The 14442-nt window shown below is 40.3% G+C and overlaps 1 long non-coding RNA gene across 1 annotated transcript in view; it reads left to right on the forward strand.

The window, feature by feature from the left end:
- Window positions 1–5688, forward strand: part of LOC112676765 (uncharacterized) — a 45888-nt gene extending 40200 nt beyond the window's left edge. The window contains exons 4-5 of the long non-coding RNA XR_007406137.1: window positions 4451–5071; window positions 5318–5688. This is a non-coding gene — a long non-coding RNA (uncharacterized LOC112676765). The remainder of the gene's footprint in view (window positions 1–4450; window positions 5072–5317) is intronic.
- The last annotated feature ends 8754 nt before the right edge of the window (window positions 5689–14442 follow it).

Raw genomic sequence — 14442 nt, forward strand, 5'->3', positions numbered from 1 at the left:
TTCTTCTTGTGCATATGTATCAATTTCTTTAGAATTATGTACTTAGAAGTCAGATTGCTAAGTCATAGGCTATAAACATCTTTTATAGTTGTTACCAATTAATTTCCAAAATGTTTACACAGTTCACAGGTCAATTGTGTTGTAGAATGTCTTTCAGTTTGAGTTTTTCTGATGTTTCCTCATGATTAGGTTCAGCTTTGGCAAGAATATCACAGAAGTAAAGCTGTGATCTTCTCAGTGTATCCAGTTAAGGACCATTGTTATAAAATGGCACATGATTCCAATTTGTCCCATTTTTGATGATGTTTGTTTTGGTCACTTCATTAAAATGATGTCTGCCAGGCTTTTCTATGTAAAGTTAGTCTCTTTCTCTTTGTAATTGGAAAATATTTTGTGGAGAGTTCCTTTGAAACAATGTAAATACCCTATGCTCCACATCCACTTCTCAGCCATGACAGGATAACAGGGTCCAGACTTACCCTGCAGTCTTAAACACAACGCAGAGTACTAACCACTATACGATCACAGCTGCAGTCTTAAACAATAACAGAAATCTAACAGAATATGGGAAACAGTAGTTTTGAGATGTCAGATGCTAGACAGTGCTGGATATTGACCCTTCAGGTGAGCCCCGTGATTGCCCAGAGAGTTTCCAGACCTCATCACAGGTAAGGGAAACTCATTCAAAGCTTAGTGGTCTCTGTGAGTTGAGGTTGAGGATTTGGGGAGGTCAATGGCTAGAGTTCACAGAACAGAGTAGCAGAAAGGAGAAAGAAAAACAGAGCTCTGGAGATAGGCAAAGAGTTCTCCTCAAGTCTCTGACAAGTTTATGAGAAACTACACAAAAACCACCATAATGAACAGACAGTACCATTTGTAGAGCTCACAAGGATGAGAATAGGAATAGTTCATGTTCCCAACAGCCAGAGTTGAGAAACCTCATGATACATGGCATTAGGTGGAGTTCTCAAGACAGTCACCTCAGTGGTATTGCTGAATTAGTCTTGGACTACAGGCTGCTCTGGTCCTAACCTAACGAAGATTACAAGCAAGCCCTGAAAAGATAAAACTGTTTCCAAGTAACCTAATGGTGTCCCAGAACAAAGTGCAAAAATATTTACAAGAAAACTCTATCCCCTCCCCAAACCCCAGCACCTACAATGTAAAAATTACAATGTCCAGCATCTAACCAATAATAACCAGGGATGTAGAGTAGTAAAATACGACCCTAATAAGAAGAAAGCTCATTCAAAACTGACAAGAAATGGCACAGATGATAGAATTAAAGAAACAAGGACATTGAAACCACAATTATACCGTTATGTTCCAAGGTGTAGAGGAGAGCATAGCATGGTAAGAAGTAACGTGGAAAATCTCAGGAAGAATAAAACAAAACAAAACAAAAAAACAAGGCAAAAAACCCCAAAATATTACTACAGATAGAAACTATCGTATTCCTCATTAACTTTCAATTTATTCATTTTTTGTACTTCTGTATGGACACAATTTTCCGTTTTATTAAAGGGGTTATGATTTGTTACTAACGTTATTTATTGTGATACTCAAATTGTACTTGATGTGGCCATTGGAAGCCCCTAAAATTGTCATCTGTGCACTTTTGACGTGTCCCACACATTCTGAAAGTCAGCCTAAAATCAGCCATTTTCCAAGGAGCTCTGGTTTCTTTGAGGGGAGTCTAGTATTTAGAAGCCAGTATCTGAATGTTAGGGTTCTCATTCCATGAAGGTGTTGCTGCTGTCAGAGCCTCCCAATCAGAACTAGGGAATAAATATGTCTTTCAGTTGATTGATTCATCAGCTGATAGATACATCAGTCTGTAGATGTAAAACATGAGTTACATCAGTGATTCCAGTTTCCATCCAACACCATAGAGGGCTCATTCTAGTTTTCGATATTTGTAACTCCAACCATGAGAAACCTGACTCCTCTTATCCTTAATATATTTGTGTATTTGATCAGTCCCACTGTCCCCCTTGCCACCATCACTTCTACTACCGCTTCCCTAATGGATGCTCCACTCACCCACTCACGCCCCAGTACCCCACATGGAGCCATTCTGGCCACTCCTCCACGTGGTCGTCTTCCTCACCCAGCCTGTTCTCTGATACCTGTGCCACCTTCCCATCCTCAGTGTCGCCCTCCTCACCCTGACCAGACTCTTATCCCTCCCTGGGCGACCCTAAACCTAACCCCACCTTACTCAGAACCACCTCAGGCTTTTGTTCTGAATGTTTTGAGACAGAAGAGAGAGAGAGAGAGAGAGAGAGGGAGGGAGCGCACGTGCTTAAGATGCTTTTTGGAGCAGAGAAATTAGTTTCCTTTATGGTTTATGTTTTTTTGCATGTGTCTTTCATGAAATCTCTTCTTACTCTGAAATACTAAAAATGTTCTGTAAGTCTTGACAAAAGTTATTCTTCACATTAAGGCTTTAATTCACCTGAAATTGATTTTTTGTGTGTGGTAAGGAGAAAGGATCCAGTTTCTTTTTTCTTTTCCTTTGTCTGTCTATCTCTCTTTCTTTCTCTCTCTCTGATTTTAAGTAATCTCCACACCCACTGTGGGGCTTGAACTCAAAACCCTGAGATCAAGAGTTGCACACTTTACTGACTGACCCAGCCAGGTGTCCTGTTTCTTCTTTTGAAATCGGTATTTCTTATGCAGTGGGTCCTAGCAATATGTAATGAATAGTTCATGTTTTTCGCACTGTTCTGTAGTTTACTTCTGTAAATATCAAGTCCCCACATATATGTGAGCTTTCTGCTACATTCATCTGGTTGTCTGTTTGTGTTAATCATTGTCACACTACTTTGTTTATCATAGCTTTTCATTCAGATAGGGTCCAGTCAGGAAAACAAACCACTCTTAAGTATTTTGAGCAAGAACAGATGGACGTACAGTGGAGAAATGGGTGCTTATAAGACCAGTGGCAGGACTGGAGGAATAAAGGCACAGGAAGTGACTGCTACCTGTCAGATTTGCCACTAACTTTTAGGGCATCAGGAAGGTGGTGAAAACACAGAAAATCTCTGGCAATAATCAGCTGTCAATGCTACTTAGGCTAGTGATTTGCAAAAATACACCTTAATGATGCTGCAAAATTTTACATCTGCTGAAGTCTGTCATGCATCTGCCCTCACGGTGTATAGTGAGGTGTATAGTGAGGCTCCCTTTCATTGAGAGGCTAACTAGGAAGCTGCTGGCAGAGTCCAGGGAGGCGTAGCTCCTAGACATCCATCCCTGTGAGATAGAGGAGAGCAGCGAAGGGCCATGATGGTATGAATCGTCTGCAGGCATCCTGGCAGAGATTCATGGTCACCAGGCCCCTTATGAGGTAGAGCAGCCCTCCCCTCTTGCACATGCACACACCCTTCCTCATACCGTCGGGCTGTTCTGAGTGCTGTGTACTGCTATGTGGACTTTGGGATAATCTTGTTAGATTTTTTTAAAGATTTATTTATTTATTCATGATAGACATAGAGAGAGAAGCAGAGACACAGGCAGAAGGAGAAGCAGGCTCCATGCCGGGAGCCCGACACAGGACTCGATCCCGGGACTCCAGGATCGCGCCCTGGGCCAAAGGCAGGTGCCAAACTGCTGAGCCACCCAGGGATCCCAATCTTGTTAGATTTTATGAAAAGCTCAGGATTTTAATTGGACTTATACCTAATTAGACTTAAACTGATTTTTGGATAATTGACCCTTTATGATATTCAGGCTTCCTATCCATGAACAGGATCCATCTTTTTTTTTTTTTTTAAAGATTGGCTTATTTTATTTTTTTAATTTTTTAATTTATTTATGATAGTCACAGAGAGAGAGAGAGAGAGAGGCAGAGACACAGGCCGAGGGAGAAGCAGGCTCCATGCACCGGGAGCCCGACGTGGGATTCGACCCCGGGTCTCCAGGATCGCGCCCTGGGCCAAAGGCAGGCGCCAAACCGCTGCGCCACCCAGGGATCCCAGATCCATCTTTTTAATGTCTTCCTGGTATAGCTTTATGACTTTCTGCATCAAGGTTCAGTATCTCTTTCATTATATTTAGTAATTCAACAACACTCAGTAAAAAAAAAAAAAAAAAAAAAAAAAATGTGCTAGGCACTGTTGTAGGTAGTGGGGATATATTATCTATAGACCAAAAATACCTATCTTAATGGACCTTACAGACAATGAACTAAGTATCATTTAATATATTACCATGTAATAGTAAGAATGATGAGGAAAACTAAAGCTGGACTAAAAGAGATTGAACATGATTGCAAAGAATCTTTTAAAAACTACCAGGGAGTCGTAAACAATGCCATTGTAAACATCGGGGTGCATGTACTCCTTCAGATTAGTGTTGTTTTCTTCGGGTACTCAGTACTGTGATTGCTGGATCATATGGTAGCTCCATTTTTAACTTTTTGAGGAACCTCTATGCTGTTTTCCAGAAGAGCTGCACCAGTTTGCAAAGAAGGCTTCCCTTCCTCCACATCCTTGCCAACACCTGTTGTTTCTTGCAGCGTTATCTACAATAGCCAAGATATGGAAGTAGCCCAAGTGTCCCACCAACTAATGAATGGGTAAAGAAGATGTGATGTATATATATATATACATACACACACACAACGGAATATTGTTCGTCCATAAAAAAGAACACTGTGTTAACTAACTGGAATTTAAAACTTAAAGAAGTTGTCAGGAAAGGCCTCTGAGGAATAACATCAGAGCAGAAAGCTGAAGGGAGTGGTGAGTCAGCCGTGTGGATATCAGAGAAGATGACCTGTGCCAAGGGCCTGGAGCGAGAAGGTGTTTGGCACATCCAAGAAGTAGTACGAAGGTCTCTGGCTGGAGTGACCTGGGCAGTGAGGAGAGTTTTGCGACCAGATCCCAGAGCAGGGCATGGACATAATAGAAGACCTTTGGCTTTGAAGGCTTTGGAGCACTAGGTGAAGTGAGCCACCATATGCTTTACAAGTGGTTGCTGTGGCTGTCATGTGTAGGTCAGCCTGAAAGGAAGAAGTCTGGTGGGACTGGGAGAGACCAGTGAGGAGACCATTACAGTAGTCTAGGTGAGTGATGACAGGGGCAGCCAGCGGGTGGCAGGGATGTCCGGGCCAGCAGTTTGTAGTGGATCGTGTGTGGTGAGTCAAAGGAAGGGAAAAGTTGAGCATGGCCTCGCAGATTTTGTCCTGAACAACTGGATGAAGTTGCCATTTTACTGAGATGCAGAAGATTTCAGAGGGAAGAATACTGGGGAGAAAAATCAGGTGTTTTTGTTTTAACTTTATACATGTTGATGTATTACACACCTACAGAAAAGTAACAAATCATGATTGTACGACGCAATGAATTCTTACCAAGCAAGCAAGTCCAAGTCTCCCACCACAGGTATAAACAATATCCTAACTTTGAACACCATGTTCATACATGTGTTTTGCTAGTTTTTGAAATTAATGTAAGTGGAAATATATGCTGTGTATTCCCTCTGGCTTCTTTGGGTCATCATTTTATTTGAGACATTCACTCACGTTGTTACACGCGGTCGCTGTGCACTATTCCACTGTATGAATACGCCACTGTTGATTTGTTCATTCTGTAGTTGATAGTATGATTTATCAAATACTTCCTTTAGAGTTGTTACTTTTTATATCCTGTGTAAGAAACATTTGTCTACCTCCAGATCATGGAGATTGTCTCTTGTGTTTTCTTTTTCTTTTCTTTTTTTTAAGATTGTATGTATTTATTCATGAGAGACACAGAGAGAGGCAGAGACATAGGCAGAGGGAGAAGCAGGCTCCCCGTGGGGAGCCCAGTGTGGGACTCGATCTTGGTACCCAGGATCACAACCTGAGCCAAAGGCAGATGTTCAACCCCTGAGCCACTAGGTGCCCCTCTCGAGTTTTCTTCTTAATATTTTCCCTGGATTTTTCTGCTTTTTACTTTAACCTTTTGCAATTGGTGGTACAGTCCACCAAGAATTGATACTTGTGTGTGGTATGTAGAGGTCAAGATTGATTTTTTTGAAAATATTTATAGCCAATTGACCCAGTTCCATTTATTGAAAAGTCCATTCTTTCTCTACTACAGTGTCCTTTTTTTTCATAAATCATGTGTATGGGTCTGTTTCTGGACTTTCTATGATGTGTCATCCGTCTGTCGGTCCTTGCACTAATCCCGCATTGTCTTAATTATTATAGCTTTAAAATGGAGCTTAATTTCTGGTAGCAGAACTTCTCGGCCTTCTTCCTTTTCTAGACTGCCTTGGATATTCTCAGCCCCTTTGGATTTCCATATAAAATTTAGAATCAGCCTGGGGCACCTGGGTGGCTCCATCAGTTAAGCATCTGCCTTTGGCTTAGGTTGTGATCCCAGGGTCCTGGGGTCGAGTCCCACATTGGACTCCATGCTCTGCTAGGAGCCTGCTTCTCCCTCTCTCTCTGCCTGCCACTCCCCCTGCTTATGCTTGTGCACGCGCTCTCTCTCTCTTTCAGATAAATAAATAAAATCTTAAAATTTAGAATCAGCCTGTTAAGTTCAATCCAACTACCCTCCCCAAACCCCTTCTAGGGCTTTTTATGTAATTTGCACACACTAAACTGTGTACATTTTAAGGGTACAGTTTAAGGAATTTTGACAAATGGATGGACTTCTGTAATCAACACTCCATTCTAGATAGAGAAGGGTTCCATCACCCCAGAAAGCTCTGTCTTGCCCCTTTCAACTCAATTCCCTTTTCTTCCCAGAGACAGCCACTCTTTTGATTTGCATTGTTTTTGACTATCCTAGGACTTCATAAAAATGGAATCACAGTATGGCCTCATTGGTACTTGACTACTTTTGCTCAACATAATGTTTCTGATAATCTTTCGTGTTGCGTACCTCATTTCAGTCCTCCTTGTTGTTATAGAGTATTCCATTGTATGACTCTGTCACAACTTGTCTATCCATTCAGCTGCTGATAACCACTTGGGTTTCTTCCATTTGGGGGCTGCTATGATTAAGGCAACCATGAGCATTCTTATATGAGTCTCTGTAGTCCTCTCTTTTCCTTTCTCATCAGCAAATACTTAGACATAGGATTGGATGGGTGTATGTCAGGTTTTATGAGAAACTGCTGAACAGTTTCCCAAAGTGATTGTTTCATTCTACACTCCCACCAACAAAGTACAATAATTCTGGTTCTGTATACTCACCAGCATTTGGTGTGGCCCATCTTTTTAATGTAGCCATTCTAAATGTGAGAAGGGTTTCTTCATTTTGATTGTAGTTTGCATTCCCAGATGCAAATTACCATGAATATCTTCTAGGATGCACTTGCCTTCTCACTTTCTTAGTGGTATCTTGAAGAGCAGAAAGCTTTAATTTTGACAGATTCTTATTTATTAACTTTTTCTCTTATGGTTAGTGCTTTTTTTTTTTTTTTAAAGATTTTATGTATTCATGAGATGTACTCAGAAAGAGACAGAGACACAGGCAGAGGAAGAAGCAGGCTCCCTCTGGGGAGCCCAATGCAGGACTCAATCCGAGGACCCCGGGTTCACAATCTGAACCAAAGGCAGATGCTCAACTACTGAGCTACCCAGGCATCCTGTGCTTTTCATGTCTTAAGAAATCTTTGCATGACTCAAGATCAGAGGTACTCTCCAATGTACAAAGTTTTATCATTTTATGTCTAGGTTTATGATCCATTTTAAATTAATTTTTGAGTATGGTTTAAGGTAATTGTTGAGGGCTTGTTTTTCTACATATTTGTTTCAGTACCATATTTTGAAAATACTGTTCTTTGCCATTACCTTGGCATCCTTTCCTGAAAATCAGTTGACCATGTATGTCAAGGTCTTTTCTCTCCATGTATTTATGATTCTGTCCATTAATCTGTTTGTATATATGCGGAAACCATACAGTCTTACTTACTGTAGCTTTAAAGTAAATTTTGAAGTCAGCGTCTTCAAGTTTGTTTTGACTTTTCTAGATTCTTTTCATTGACAAATAAGTTTTAGATGTAACTTGTCAGTTTCTGATAAAAAGTCTGCAAAGAATTTTTTTCCTGCCAATACTTTGGTTGCAATTGTGTCGACTCTATAGGTAAGTTTGGGGAGAATTAATGTCTTAACAATATTAAGTATCACATCCATGAACATAGTATCTCTCCCAATTTATGCCTTACTTTTTCTCAGATGTGTTTTGAGGCTTTCAATGTAGAAGTCTTCTCTCTTGTTTTTTCAACAACTTTACTTAGTTATATTTTACATATTATAAACTGTGCCCATTTTAACTAGATAGTGCAATGTGTCTTAGTTGATTATTTTATGTTTATCGATGTAATGGTAAGCAGAACTGGGTTTATTTTCCAATGTTTGTTGCTAGTTTATAGAAATACAATTGTATTTACATTCGGTTATGATGTCTCTTAAAATTCTTTTATTCTTGAAAAGTCCCTAGCCTCTATTTTTTTCTTTATAATATTGGCTTGTTTACACATATGACTAAATTAAGATTATATTAAGATAAAAATTCAGATCCTCAGGCACATTGTATTTTGATTGCTCAATAGCCACATGTGTCTAGTGGCTGCTGTATTGGATACCACAGATTTTTCATATTTCACAGAGTTGTATTGAAAAGCTCCATGTGGAGTGGTTGGGTGGCCCCACCTTCTAGATTCACCTTATCATTTTCTCATGATGTTGTGTAACTTGTTCTAATAATCTGTATTTGCGGTAAATTGAAACTGATACACATACATTTAAAAGCTTAATTAAATGCAGATTCAACTTTTCAGACTACCTCCTAAGTGATGCTGTATCCTTTGTACTGCATTACAAAGAACTAAGAATTGACATAGATTTTGCAACATGAATCAGCTATTGATCTTGTACTGGGGGCAAAGTCTCGATTCAAGGGGTGGCTCAAGAGAGAAGAGGAGTAGAATTGGTGACACCAACAATGACAAAAAAGTAGTAAGCTTTTTGTTCTTAAAGAGGAGCAGAGAAATGCTGTGTTTACTGGATGGGGATATGGGGTTAAATTGGAGAGACGACAGCATGTTAATGTGCTGATAGTAGTAATTCATCTGCGAGGAAAAGTCTGACTGAGCAGGAAGGGAGGATTACTGACACACTGGTTCTGGGTAGGCAAGTGAGATGGGGCTAGCAAGTGGAGGTGTTGGGCGGGGAGAAGGCCCCAGTGGCTCTCCCCCGACAGCAATAGGGGCAGGCCAGCGTGAGTCATTAGAAGGTATGTAGGACTCCTATTCTGACTGATTCTATTATTTATTTACATCTAAGCATCCAGAACCACAGAGAAGTACTGTATGGTCTCAGACTTCCCTATTTTGTGTGTCCTTCTATTTCATACACGTCTTAACTCCTTTACTATCCCTTCTGTCTTCAGTTTGTCAGTTTCCCTGACTCTACAGCCTCTTTCCATGTTCCACTTTTTTTTTTTTAAAGATCTTATTTATTTATTCATGAGAGACACAGAGGCAGAGACACAGGCAGAGGAAAATGTAGGCTCCCTGCGGGGACCCCACTGTGGGGCTCGATCCCAGGGCCCCAGGATCACACGCCTTGAGCTGAAGGCAGATGCTCAACCACTGAGCCACCCAGGTACTCCTCCCGATCCTCTTTTAACTTGATTTTATTATTCCATAAGTTCAAGCATCCACAGATATGGCTGTTGATAGAAAAAGAAAAGAGGTCCCATTCAAGTTACCCCAAATGGGAAAGAACTGAACATGGAACTGTATGTAGAGTGGCCTGGAACATGTCTCCCTCAGGGACTTTTCTGTGCTTCCACGGTGTCTTTGCGTCTGTTCCTTTCTCCTTTCTCTGTTCCCAGCCTCCTCTACTCACTCATAGTTTTTGCACCTCAGTGACTCTGGCTGCATGCACTCAGCCATCCTGACCCCATGGACCACAGTTACATCATCCCCTTGTGGCTGGCTGTGGCTGCAAGGACCTGATCTAGGCCTGGACTGAATTAGTAAGAAAAGGAATCTGATTGTGGGGACTTCCTCTAAGGCTCTGACCTCCCACGGGATTGGCCGCCCTGCTTGGGCCTTGGCAGCTTGACTCCTTCCTTGGAGTGGGGGCATTTTTATACAGCAGGGTGTTTGGATTGTGTATGATCCAGGAAAGAATGGTATCTAATTAAGTGAAGCACACAAGCTTTATTTTATGGACTTTCAAACATCTCTTTTAACTTTCAATTTATTTATTTTTTATTGGCTACTTTCTTTATCACGACAAACCCTCAGCAAATACTTGTAGAATGAATGACTTTTGAAATAATAGATAAGAACTGATTTTTTTTTCTGAACTACCTGTTAATTTTAATTTACTTTTGCATTTTTGGTTCAATAAATGCTGTACTTCAGAAAGCTCTGTATATGAAAAAAAATTAGACTTTTGGCAAAATGCTGTCAAGGCAAATCAGAATTCAAATTCATTTACCTGTCCCAGTTAGCAAGGAGGGTAGACTTCGGAGTTCTACCACTATGATTTAAAGCTATTTCAGAATTTTAAAACGTTTTATTTAATATAAATATATTGAGAATATTTATATATTTAAGAATATTATTATTCTCTGAGGCCCAAACACACAGTTGCTACAAATTTAATAAATATCTTGAGATTGGATACAAATTCAGTTGAAAGGCAAAATGTTTCCTTAATGCTAACTTGTCCTTTTAATGTGTTTGAATCCAGATGTTCCGACCTCATTTGCTGGAGTGGATGCAGCATTAGCCTGTCAGTTCCCTGCTGTTTACCATTATATAGTATTATTAGAGACCGTAAGTGTGCATGTAAGAAAAGCTTTAAACTGAGGAAGGTACCAAGCTGCGGTCCGTGCCCAGAAATTCTGAGGTTAAAAAACAACAAAACAAAGTAACTATAAGTAAAGCCTTAGAATACTAATATTGAGAAAAAGCTGCAGTGGCTACGAGCAGTCCTGCTTGTACCTGTCTTTGCATTAGCTGTCAGCGAAGGTCCTCGAGCACATCGCCCAATCCTCATTAAGGGCCATTCTCTCCTTCCAGGAAAGCATCTAACAAAACGTACATTCCACAATTGAATATTCAGAGTTTTCAGCAGTAACAGAAAACATAAATTGTGTTTCCTAAGGTAATAGGGACCACACTGCTGTGCTCCTAAATCCTTGTGTAGATCTTAGATTTACTCTGTAGGTTATTGTACTCAAGTCAATCTCTATTTCAGCAGTAATACAGGACATAGTTCTTAAGGAATGCTGGAATGCTTAGATTTAGGAATGCTTCCTTTACACCCGGGTGCCCGGGTGGCTTAGTCGGCTAAGCATCCAACTCTTGGTTGCAGCTCAAGTCCTGATCTCAGGGTCACGAGATCGAGCTCCAAGTTGGGCTCTGTGCTGGGTGTGAAGTCTGCTGAAGACTCCCTCTCTCCCTCTGTCCCACTCTGCCCCTAAGAAAAAGGATTTTATACATATTTCATTGTTCTTATAAGAGGAGTATAATAGATTTGCTTCTTGTTTAACTACAATGTGAGCCATAGAATCCAGCCTCTCCAGGTCTCAGCAGACTTGTATTCTCCATAGTCTAATGGTTATTGGTTTTCATATGTGAGTGTGTTTACAGATGCCCTTAGGCTCAGAGCTCTGGCCCCTTGGGATTACCATGTGCGTGTTCATCAATCAGCAAAGATTCATGCTCCAGTAACCAATACATAGAAGCACTTTCAGCTTGTCTTCCTACTTTTAAAGAACACAGGGATTTAATGGCCAGTATTTTATTGAGATTTATGTCTGGATTCATAAATGAAATGGGCCTATCCTTTTCTTTTCATACATGATCTGTTGACCTGAGAACTGAGAATGCCATCACGAAATGATTTGACTATCTTTTCTTATTTTTTATATTTCCTTAAACAATTTGAAAAGGTAAGAGATGTTCTGGCCCCGGAGAGTTGCTGGGACACATGTAAAAACCATCTGGGCCCGTGTGGTTTTGAAAGAGGCCCGTAAAAGGCAAGGGGGTGCGATTGCCGTTTGAGCTTCATGGGCTTTGGCTTCTTTTTCTTTTCCTTCTTGCACCAGAACTTTTATTAATGGTTTTCCTAAAAGTTGAGAGAATCTGATTAATAAATAATTGTTGTACAGTAGCCAATAATACTTTCCGCTCCTTCTGAAATTCCTTATGAAGGAGCACGCAGACAGGAGCGAGCAGAGCTGTGTGGCGTGTGGCACGGCACGGTGCAGCCGGAGCCCCTTGTGTCCTGACCGCCACCATGGCTTCTCTCCCTGAGGACAGCACCACTGCCCTGCGGTCACATCCACTGGTCCCTGCGTTTCTAGGTTCCTTGGCCACCCACATGTGTGTGCCTGAACATATTAGGTACCACTTTGCATTTTCACATGTATGGCCACAAAATTGTTCATAGTATTTTATTTTTTAATCTCTATTGCACTTTTAGCTATATCCACTTTTTCTTCCTTTTTCTTTTCTTTTTTCATCTCTCTCACAGATATACATGTTCACACAGGTGATCAGTCCCTACAAATTAGTGCATTTTATCTTTTTTGCAAGTTTTGCCCTTCTTGATCTTTTATATTGCTTTTCAGTTTCTCACTGTTCTTATTCCCTTTCTTCTTTTTTCTCCAGGTTTATCTTTTGATGACTTCTCGGGTTGGTCATCTAGCTGGGTAGTGGTATTCTTTCCTAACATACGCTTGTGCATATCATCGCCCCAGCTGCGTAGGTTGGCACCCCTCCTTATTGGTTGGGGATTGCGCAGGTACATATTTTGAATATTACCTGTGAATATAATCATGTAGGGCTACAAGTTTTTCTTTCAAATGCCACTTTAACTGCATCCCACTAATTTTTAGGGGATTTTAAATTAATTTTATTCCTAAGCTATTCTATAACTTACATATTCCTGCAAGCACGGAAGCAGAAATAAAAGTATGTATTTTACTTTACTGGGTGAAAATGAGATTGTTTGTGGTCCCACTGTGTGAACTTCTGGTCTTTTTTTTTTTTTAAGATTTTATTTATTTATTCATGACAGAGAGAAAGGCAGAGACACAGGCAGAGGGAGAAGCAGGCTCCCTCTGGGAGCCCAATGCGGGACTCGATCCCAGGACCCCAGGATCACGACCTGAGCCAAAGGTAGATGCTCAACCCCTGAGCCACCCAGATGCCCCTGAATTCCGGTCTTGAACAAATAAGAAACATTTCTGTTGTTAATAAAAGTAAACCCCACAAACACCTAGGGTGCCTCTGGAGACATCTATCAGTTTAGATATGCAGTATTTTCTCATTTCTTTTATGAGCACTTCTATGGTTCATATGTTGTTTAGTAGCATTTAAAAATATCTAAGTGACTGGAAGCGTCTATCATCTCCTTGTTATTAGTGCTAACTGAATTGTACTGTTCTGTGATATTGATTCCTCAGTATTTGCTAAGACTTTACAGGCCTGCACAGGATCAGTTTCCTAATGTATTCCACGTGTGCTTGGGAAGAATGTAGATTCCGGTCAGAGACCGGGTTCTCTGCAGCTCCATTTCACAAGCCTGTTTGCTGAATTGTTTGAGTCTACCGTATGCTTGCTGCATCGTATCCTTCATCTGTCGATAAATTGAGAGGAGAAGGTGAGATCTCCCATTATAATAGTGTAGTCTTAGGGTGCCTGGGCTGCTCAGTTGGTTAAAGCAGCCGGCTCGATTTCGGCTCAGGTCATGATCTCAGGGTTGGGGGATCGAGCCCTGGGTTGGGCTCTGTGCTACCATGGAGTTTGCTTTAGATTCTCTCCCTCTCCCATTGCCCCTCCCCCCTCACTCTCTAAAATCAATCAATCAATCAATCAATCAATCTTTAAATAATAATAATGTAGCCTTCCAAACTTGTAGTTCTGCCAATTTTTACTTATCAATTTTTAAAATGATATATAGGAGTAGCTGCGTACAAATTTAGAATTTTGCCCTTCTGCTAAGGCTTTTTAACATTAGAAAATAGATCTTCCTTTGTTTTTACTAGTGCTTTTTACTTTGTTTTGTTGATCCTTTTGTTGTCAACCATTGGGCCCTATGCTTTGTTAGCTTTGTCCCCCCACCCCCACCGCCCAAAGAGGCATATTGTTTTTTAAAGAGCATGTGGCATATTTCCATCATCATTCTCCTTTTTGTTTAGTTCATTTGATTACATTTATAATTACTAGTAATCTTTCATACTGTATTTGTACTGCTTTTAAAAATAGTTTATTTCTCCTTTATCCCTTTAGATCAAGTTTTTAAAAGCATTTCTTCCTCCACGAACTAGTTTGATATAACCTTCTATTTGTGTGTTTTGATGTATTTAACTTACACTAAAAATAATCTATTCTTTGTTCTCTTCCTAGACAACCTATAACACTTCCTTGTTTGATGTATTATATAATGTCCAGTATTTTAATTTTTTATTG

Source organism: Canis lupus, chromosome 26, assembly GCF_003254725.2.
Source record: "Canis lupus dingo isolate Sandy chromosome 26, ASM325472v2, whole genome shotgun sequence".
In the NCBI taxonomy this organism is placed as follows: Eukaryota; Metazoa; Chordata; class Mammalia; order Carnivora; family Canidae; genus Canis; species Canis lupus.